Source organism: Leucoraja erinacea, chromosome 12 (genome assembly GCF_028641065.1).
Source record: "Leucoraja erinacea ecotype New England chromosome 12, Leri_hhj_1, whole genome shotgun sequence".
In the NCBI taxonomy this organism is placed as follows: Eukaryota; Metazoa; Chordata; class Chondrichthyes; order Rajiformes; family Rajidae; genus Leucoraja; species Leucoraja erinaceus.
The window spans coordinates 34,058,636-34,067,691 of NC_073388.1; positions in this window are offsets into that span (position 1 = coordinate 34,058,636).

Below are 9,056 nucleotides of genomic sequence, written 5' to 3' on the forward strand. Positions count from 1 at the left end.
TCGAATCCATGTCTAAAACTCCTTTATTAATATACATTGTCTTGAGCAGTGGAAAGGTCTGAGAGAAGTAACTTCACTAGCGCCACTCAGTGGGCGAATTGAAAGGAATTTTATGAACCCGCTCAAGGGGACAAGAAGCAGTTGAACGCAAAATAACGGCTACCTATTGGGGAATCACGAGAGAATGGTTTCTCAGATACATGTTTTACAAACGTACATCATTTTGCATTTCACGTGTAAGTTTGATGAAAATCATAATATTTGATGCTTTGATAATGAAATGTCTGATGTTCCACTTGTAGGTTTGCGTTCAGGTATTTGGTTTCCCCACCCCTCCTTACTAAGCTCATTTGTTAAAACAAACGATACAATACTGCAGGCAGGGAAAATCTAAAATAAAAACAGTGTTTGAAGTACTCAAGAGGTCGGGTAGCCCCCATGGAGAGTGAATGCTCAGGATGTTGAATTAAGCTGTGAAGTCAAGGTATTTCATTAATTACATCTCCCACCCTGTTCCTCATCTGTTCTGTTGATGGGCCTTCCACTCCGGGACATCTGGAATGACCTCCTCCTTTGGGAAACAAAGTTCATCCCGCCATACACACACACACACACACACACACTTTGGTTGGTGGTGCTCTCAGTCACACCTCCATTTTCCGTCATCTTCTCTCATCCTGCCTCCTCTGGACAGAATAGAGATAGAGTTCCCTTGGTCCTCAGCTTGTACCCATTAACATTTGAACGGAGCACATCATTCTTTGATATTTCTCCCAGTTGCAAAGCGATCTCCCCATCTGTCTCATTCCTCCCTCCCTTTCTGCTTTCTGCAGAGCCAACTCTCTCCTTGATTCATTGGTTCCCTCATCCCTCCCCTGGAACTCTCCCGTGCAATAATAGGAGATACAACACTTGTCCTTGTATCTCCACACTCACCACTAACCAGGCAGACAAACAGCATGTCAAGATGTGGAATGGATTCACGTGCACCTCCTGCAACCTCATCTGTTGTAATAGGTACTTTCTCTGTTGCCTCCTATACATCAGTGACCATCGACGCTTTGCTGAGCACCTACACACTGTCTGCAATGTTCACCTTGAACTCCTAATTGCAAGCCGCTTCAAATCCCCTCCCCATTCCCACCCTGACCTTTTTGTCCACTGCCCCACTACCAGGGTGAGGCCAAACATAACCAAGAGGGACATTGCCTCATATTCTGCCTTGGTGATCTAATGGCATGAACATCGAATACTCTAATTTCAGTTATGGTAATTTTAGTCTCTTTAGCCACTCCGATCCTGTTCACCCTTCTTTCCCACAACACCTATCCCCCCTCTCACACAGCGCCTTCTCCACCCAGTCCATCTGCCCACCACCAACGTGTCCCATTAGTTCCCCTGTACCAGCCGTTTCCATCTGCCCACCCAACCTCCCTATTTGTTCCCCTACAGATTCCATCAAGTGTAGCCCATGCTCCCTCACCTATCACATCCCAACCTCTGTTGTTGTTGTTACCTCTGCCCCTCTCTCCCCCACACCTGACCCTATCCACCAATCCATCCCTCCCTACCTGGGTCCACTATCAACTGATAACTCTTGCCCCTCCTTTCTCACCTCATTGTATAGCCTATCTCCCTCCCACTCTTTCAGTCCAGAGGAAGGGATTTGACCCGAAACATCAACAATCCATTTCCCTCCACAGATACCGCCTGACCTGCTGAGTTTCTTGTTTTTTTTACTTGGGCAGTTTGTCAGTGAGTTCCAGTTGTTTTTATTTTTTTGTTTAAATAGCATTAGTAAGAAATGTGAAGTTATTTCTAACTTCTTAGGCAACTGATGATATTGCGTTTGGGGATTTTTTATTGCTTTAGTTGGCTTGAATGCTTTGCTAGAATCTGACCATGATTGCCAAAACACAGTGTACATGATACATGGTAAAGAAGAAGGCTGACCAACTCTCACCTCTGTGTTATGTTTGGACAGTGATTTGGCAAAAATATAATTTTTTTTTTAAATCTAAAAATCTGGCAAATATAAAAGAAAAACAGTGGGTTCCAGTGAGCCACTACAGCACCATTGATTGCTACGAGACGAGGGAGACCTGGAGAGATTCTTGATTTGGATCGGGTTTCACGTTCCCAGCAGATTATATTGACACATGAAGGATGCAGAAGTCCCAACTGGAGCAATTTTTAAATCCTTTCAAAATACGTGTACAAAAAAATAAATCTGTCATGAATTTCTTGACAGTGCTGCAGGCAAGCTATGTGACATTTTTAGCTCTGTGTGTGATAACAGGATTCACAAAACGTGAATATTGCCTGCCATGAAAAATATATGAAAGACTAACTTGTACTAATGTGCATTCAATGAAGTTATGATTTGTTTGGGGGAAAGAGTTCAATTAATCCTAGATAAAGTCTTGTAAGTGGGCTTTTTTACAGCTGGGAACAGACTTCAGTTTTGCAGCAATTGAAATAAATGACCATATGTTATAACTGAAAGAATTTACAATGGTATTTTGCTTTAAACATGTTTGAATGAGCAACGCTGCTGCCTGCATGTGAGACCATCATTAACCTGGGTGTTTCACTACCGATTTATCTGTCAGTTGGTTACCCCTCACTTCATCTGTGAGTTATGAGTTTATTTTAATTGTGCTATGGGTACCAGTATTTTTTGTGTGGATCTAATCTTAATTTAATACATATTGTTTTTTTAGTTTTTGGTCTGTTTGCTGTGCATCTAGAAGTACATGTACTAATTCCTGGAGAAAGATGTGTGCCAGCTCAAAGCAGACTTGTATGTCACTTAATGTATGATACTACAATAAGTGCTGATGCCACAAAAATGATATTAAAATAATTCAATTGATCTGCCAGCTAATTTGGATGTTATCATTTACTGTCTCCAATTTCATTATTTCTTAACTTTGTTCGCCTATTGTTATCCAAAATCCATAAACTATTCTGGTAGATAATTTGTTTCAAATACTCTTCTTCTAGACTTTGTTCCTTCTTCATCTATTTATATCTGTGGCTCTTCTGATGCACAGGCTCTTTTGAACATTTTTGGCACTGGTACAACTTGCTACTGTATTTCACCATGGGTAAGGATTTAATTGACACCTCTCTCCAGATAACTTTTCCAACCATGCCCCAACTAATCTCTTCCCTGCTTTGATCAAACCAGTGCTATCAGTGACAGATTTTTGTATCCTTGATTACACACATTTTCTCCAACTAGACCATGCTGTTGTTAGAACCTAACCTTTGGCCAAATACATCAGATCTGTCCTTTGTTGTATTGGGAAAGGTATTGAATCTGCATCCTGTTTTTTTTGGTTTAACAAGGAAAATATTAGTGATATTATATCCAATTACATAAATAAGCGTCTAGACCCAAAACATGACCTGTCCATGTTCTCAGAGATGCTGCCTGACTCGATAAGTTGCTCCAGCGCTTTTTGTCCTTTTGTGTATAAACCAGCATCTGCATTTCTTTGTTTCTCCAATCACATGAATACATTTTTCTTCTATTCTTGTGTGTATGCATTTCTTTCCACATAGATTTATTGCAAGCTCACCAATTCCCAAATTCATGTAGTTTACACATTCCACACAATGTCAATAGAGCCATCAGTCCTTTCCTCATATCTGCTTTGATGTCATGACTTTGATGTTGATACAGCATAGTCATCATAGCAGAAGATTACCAGGAGGATAGTGAAACAGTTCATGGCCTCCCCCTCGACCTTAATGAAAAAAATGTAACATCTTCACCAACTCGTGGGAATCCTTGGTCTATGATGATAGTATCCAGGATGGAACTGTGAACCTTGACTCTCATTGCCAACCCCATGTGGAAGCCCAATACAAACATCAGAAAGAGCTGCACCCACTCCTGCCTCACTTGTGGCAGCGACAATGAGTCCCACATTGACCCTGCCAGTTATAATGGAGCCAACAAAACTGGAATAAAAACAAATCACATTTGACCACAAGGGACTATCTAAGATAAAGGTGGAGAAGATGATAACCTAAATACTGCTAGCTGTTTAGGCTGATGTATAGAACATTAACCAGACATCAAACATTTTAGTTAATTACAGAAGGGATTAACAAGAAAATTAGAAAAAGAACCCAGATGGTTAGGAAATAGGATTTCTTACCACAAGCCAGAGGTGATATATATATTTATATCATTGTTTATGTTACAAAAGGACAAAATTGATGACTGGTAAAAGCAAAGTATAAAGTGGTCCAGGAAGTGAGAAGGAAAATGTGATTGGACAAGTTGGCTGATGGAGCCAATCACTCAGAAAAATCTAATGGCTTTGCTGATTTCCTTTTATGCTGGTGTGTAACTGGCTTTAAGATTTGAACCTTTGGAAGAGCTATGTATTCTCTTAATGGGGACACATTAACACAGGGCAAAATTAGAAGAAATCTGTGAAAAATATACATCTTCTAGATGCGCTGGGACGCATCCTCAGTGATATGATCTGGGGTCATCAGGTCTTTCGGGTCTCACAACATCAGACACCCTCGCTCAGGTGACCCAGCCGGGGTTGATCAGGCCCCAACTTGCGTCTCAGCAGCAACCGCCCATTGATCAGCCATCTTAATAACTACTCTGCAGGGGTTGGGAGATTCTAGCGCGTGGAGGGACTGGGCTCTGGGGCTCCTCCTGGTCGGGCTCCTCCTGCGTCTCACCAGGTTCAAGGCCTGTGCAAGGTAAAATATAATTTACAAGGTAAAATGTAAAGATTACCATGTATCTTGGTGTTGCCTCTTGCAAATGTGGTACAGTGGCTTGCAAAAGTATTCATACCACTTGAACCTTTCCACATTTTGTCACGTTACAACCACAAACGTAAATGTATTTTATTGGGATTTTATGTGATAGACCAACACAAAGTGGCGCATAATTGTGAAGTGGAAGGAAAATGATACATGGTCATCACATTTTTTTACAAATAAAAAACTGAAAAGTGTGGCGTGCAAATGTATTCAGCCCCCTTTATTCTGATACCCCTAAATAAAATCCAGTGCAACCAATTGCCTTCAGAAGTCACCTAATTAGTAAATAGAGTCCACTTGTGTGTAATCTAATGTCAGTATAAATACAGCTGTTCTGTGAAGGCCTCAGAGGTTTGTTAGTGAACATTAGTGAACAAACAGCATTATGAAGCCCAAGGAACACACCAGACAGGTCAGGGATAAAGTTGTGGAGAAGTTTAAAGCAGGGTTAGGTTATAAAAAAAGATCCCAAGCTTTGAACATCTCACGGAGCACTGTTCAATTCATCATCCGAAAATGGAAAAAGTATGGCACAACTGCAAACCTACCAAGACATGGCCGTCCACCTAAACTGACAGGCGAGCATTGATCTCAAGGAGAGCATTGATCAGAGAAGCAGCCAAGAGGCCCATGGTAACTCTGGAGGTGCTGCAGAGATCCACAGCTCAGCTGGGAGAATCTGTCCACAGGACAACTATTAGTCGTGCACTCCACAAATCGGGCCTTTATGGAAGAGTGGCAAGAAGAAAGCCATTGTTGAAAAAAAGCCATAAGAAGTCCCGTTTGCAGTTTGCCACAAGCCATGTGGGGGACACAGCAAACATGTGGAGGAAGGTGCTCTGGTCAGATGAGACCAAAATTGAAGTTTTTGGCCTAAATGCAAAACGCTATGTGTGGCAGAAAACTAACACTGCACATCACCCTGAACACACCATCCCCACTGTGAAACATGGTGGTGGCAGCATCATGCTGTGGAGATGCTTTTCTTCAGCAGGGACAGGGAAGCTGGTCAGAATTGATGGGAAGATGGATGGAGCCAAATACAGGGCAATCTTGGAAGAAAACCTGTTAGAGTCTGCAAAAGACTTGAGACTGGGGCGGAGGTTCACCTTCCAGCAGGACAACGACCCTAAACATACAGCCAGAGCTACAATGGAATGGTTTAGATCAAAGCATATTCATGTGTTAGAATGGCCCAGTCAAAGTCCAGACTTAAATCCAATTGAGAATCTCTGGCAAGACTTGAAAATTGCTGTTCACAGACGCTTTCCATCCAATCTGACTGAATTTGAGCTATTTTGCAAAGAAGAATGGGCAAAAATTTCAGTCTCTAGATGTGCAAAGCTGGTAGAGACATACCCCCAAAAGACTTGCAGCTGTAATTGCAGCGAAAGGCGGTTCTACAAAGTATTGACTCAGGGGGGCTGAATACTTTTGCACGCCACACTTTTCAGTTTTTTATTTGTAAAAAAATTTGAAAGCCATGTATCATTTTCCTTCCACTTCACAATTATGCACCACTTTGTGGTGGTCTATCACATAAAATCTCAATAAAATACATTTACGTTTGTGGTTGTAATGTGACAAAATGTGGAAAAGTTCAAGGGGTATGAATACTTTTGCAAGCCACTGTATTTGTTACTTGCTGTTATATAGGCATAATGCAAGAAGGCTAATGTTGCAGATTTATCTTGGATTGGATAGAAGTATCCATCATGGGAACTTAATATTATGGTAAACTCTGCTTCAACAGGATGAAATGTTGGCTGGAGTTCATCCTGAGCCCATGGTATAACTATTTGATAATCAGGATACGATGGCAGGTACATGTTGAATTATTTTTAAGCATACCTTCCAATGTTTGTGGTGGAAGGTATTAAATTGCCTGAAGTATGTTCCACATATACTGGAACTCATTTACTGTATCTAAATCATCAAGTACGATGGATATATCCCCAAGGAATTCCCATCCTGACTAATTTATTTGGCATTATATGGCAGCAGGAGTTATGAATAATAAAGAGGAAGTGCTGGCAGGAAAAAGTAAACAATGACTGCAATTACATATGAAATTAGCTATTAAGTGAAGGAAAAAATGCACAAAAGGTAATTGTGACTGCAAATTAACATTATTTTACACATTAACCTGAAATAACCATTCCATCAATGTAAATTCTTTCTTTCCATAACCCGAGCAGGCATAGGCTGAGATGCAACTGCATAGAAAATCTCTTCCAATGATTTGAAGCTTGGTGCAAGACTTAATTTTGACAATTGTTCAGCACCAACAAGGATTTATTTTAGCACCACGTTTTTTGCCCTCCAAGAGCAAAGGTTATAAAGGTTGTACACAAATTTGAAGCTTAAGATTATGTATCTAATATTGTACAACCAAAGTTTGTAAAGTGTGAGGCTCTGTTGCTGATTGGACTCAGTAAATTTGAAATAATACCTTCTCTTTCTCTAAATTGTGGAATAATTCCCTGATTTGGCCACTGGCGTTAGACATTTCACACATCCATTTCTTTAATTTACTTTCCATTTGGCTGTATTGTGGAGCATCAAATATGTTTATGTCTTTTCTTCCTGCCATCTCACAGCTTTACTTAAACATTATGACTACCTATTATTCTTTGTATAGTCATATAGGGATGAATTTTGGAGATCCAAGAAATTCCAACCCTTTCTAACGTTTCTTATGACATTATTACCATTTCTTTGAAACGAGAAGCATATTTCTTGACGTTTACATTTTCAAAATACCAAATTGTTTTTCCCAACTTACTCGATGACATATTATTTAATTTGGAATCTATTTAAGGTAAATACACATCTTACACATGTTCCCATCCCCATCAAGGTTCCAATATTTACCTATTTAAGTTGTTAAGCCTCCTTAAATATCCTCAGCAAAATTAGGCTATGAAGGGTGGAATTGTGATAAGGCCATTGCTGAAACATGGCTCAAATAGGTGGAGAAATAGCAAATCAATGTTCATGGTTATAGAGATTTAAGATTAAGTAGTGGTGTCAAGCAGATGGATAAGTGAACATATACAGCAATGACAAAACATATGTTAGAACAATTGACAAAAGGAATCCATATGTTTTGAACAGTAGGATGGTGAAGGGGTTCTTATATTGTTTTTAGTGTGGTAGCAAAATACCAAAATGAGCCAAAAGTGAAAATATGTAGGCATATTTCTGCGGTGAGAAAACAGTAAATTGGTAAAAGTTTAGGTGGATACAAGGAACTGCAGATGCTGGTTTACAAAAAAGGTACAAAATACTATAGTAACTCAGCGGGTCAGACAGCATCTCTGAAAAACATGGATAGGTGACATTTCAGGTCAGCCTCAGACATCTTCAGTGGAGAGAGAAATAAATCCTAACGTCACCTATCCATATTCTCCAGAGATGCTGCTTGACGCACTGTGTTACTCCATAATTTTATGTCTTTAGGTAATAGTCTATAATAACAACATTGAATGTTAATGTTGGATGCAGAGAAACAGGGTAGAATTCTTAAAATGTACTCAGATACATTTTTGTAGTTTGTTTGCAGCAAAATCATCAAGATTTTGTTGGGTATTAATGATGGAGTAGCAAGATGGATTCAACAGTGGCTGAATGTGAGATGGTTGTTTGTCAGGTTGGAGGCCAGTGACTAGTGTGGTGCCACAGGGATCTGTGTTGGGTCCCACTGTTGTTTGTCATGTACATCAATGATCTGGAAGATGGTGTGGTAAATTGGATTAGTAAGTATGCAGATGATACTAAGATAGGTGGGGTTGTGGATAATGAAGTAGATTTTCAAAGTCTACAGAGAGGTTTATGCCAGTTGGAAGAGTGGGCTTAAAGATGGCAGATGGAGTTTAATGCTCTTAAGTGTGAGGTGCTACATCTTGGCAGGACAAATCAAAATAGGACGTACATGGTAAATGGTAGGTAATTGAAGAATGCAGGTGAACAGAGGGATCTGGGAATAACTGTGCACAGTTCCCTGAGAGTGGAATCTCATGTAGATAGGGTGGTAAAGAAAGCTTTTGGTGTGCTGGCCTTTATAAATCAGAGCATTGAGTATAGAAGTTGGGATGTAATGTTAAAATTGTACAAGGCATGGGTGAGGCCAATTCTGGAGTATGGTGTACAATTTTGGTCGCCTAATTATAGGAAGGATGTCAACAAAATAGAGAGAGTACAGAGGAGATTTACTAGAATGTTGCCTGGGTTTCAGCAACTAAGTTACAGAG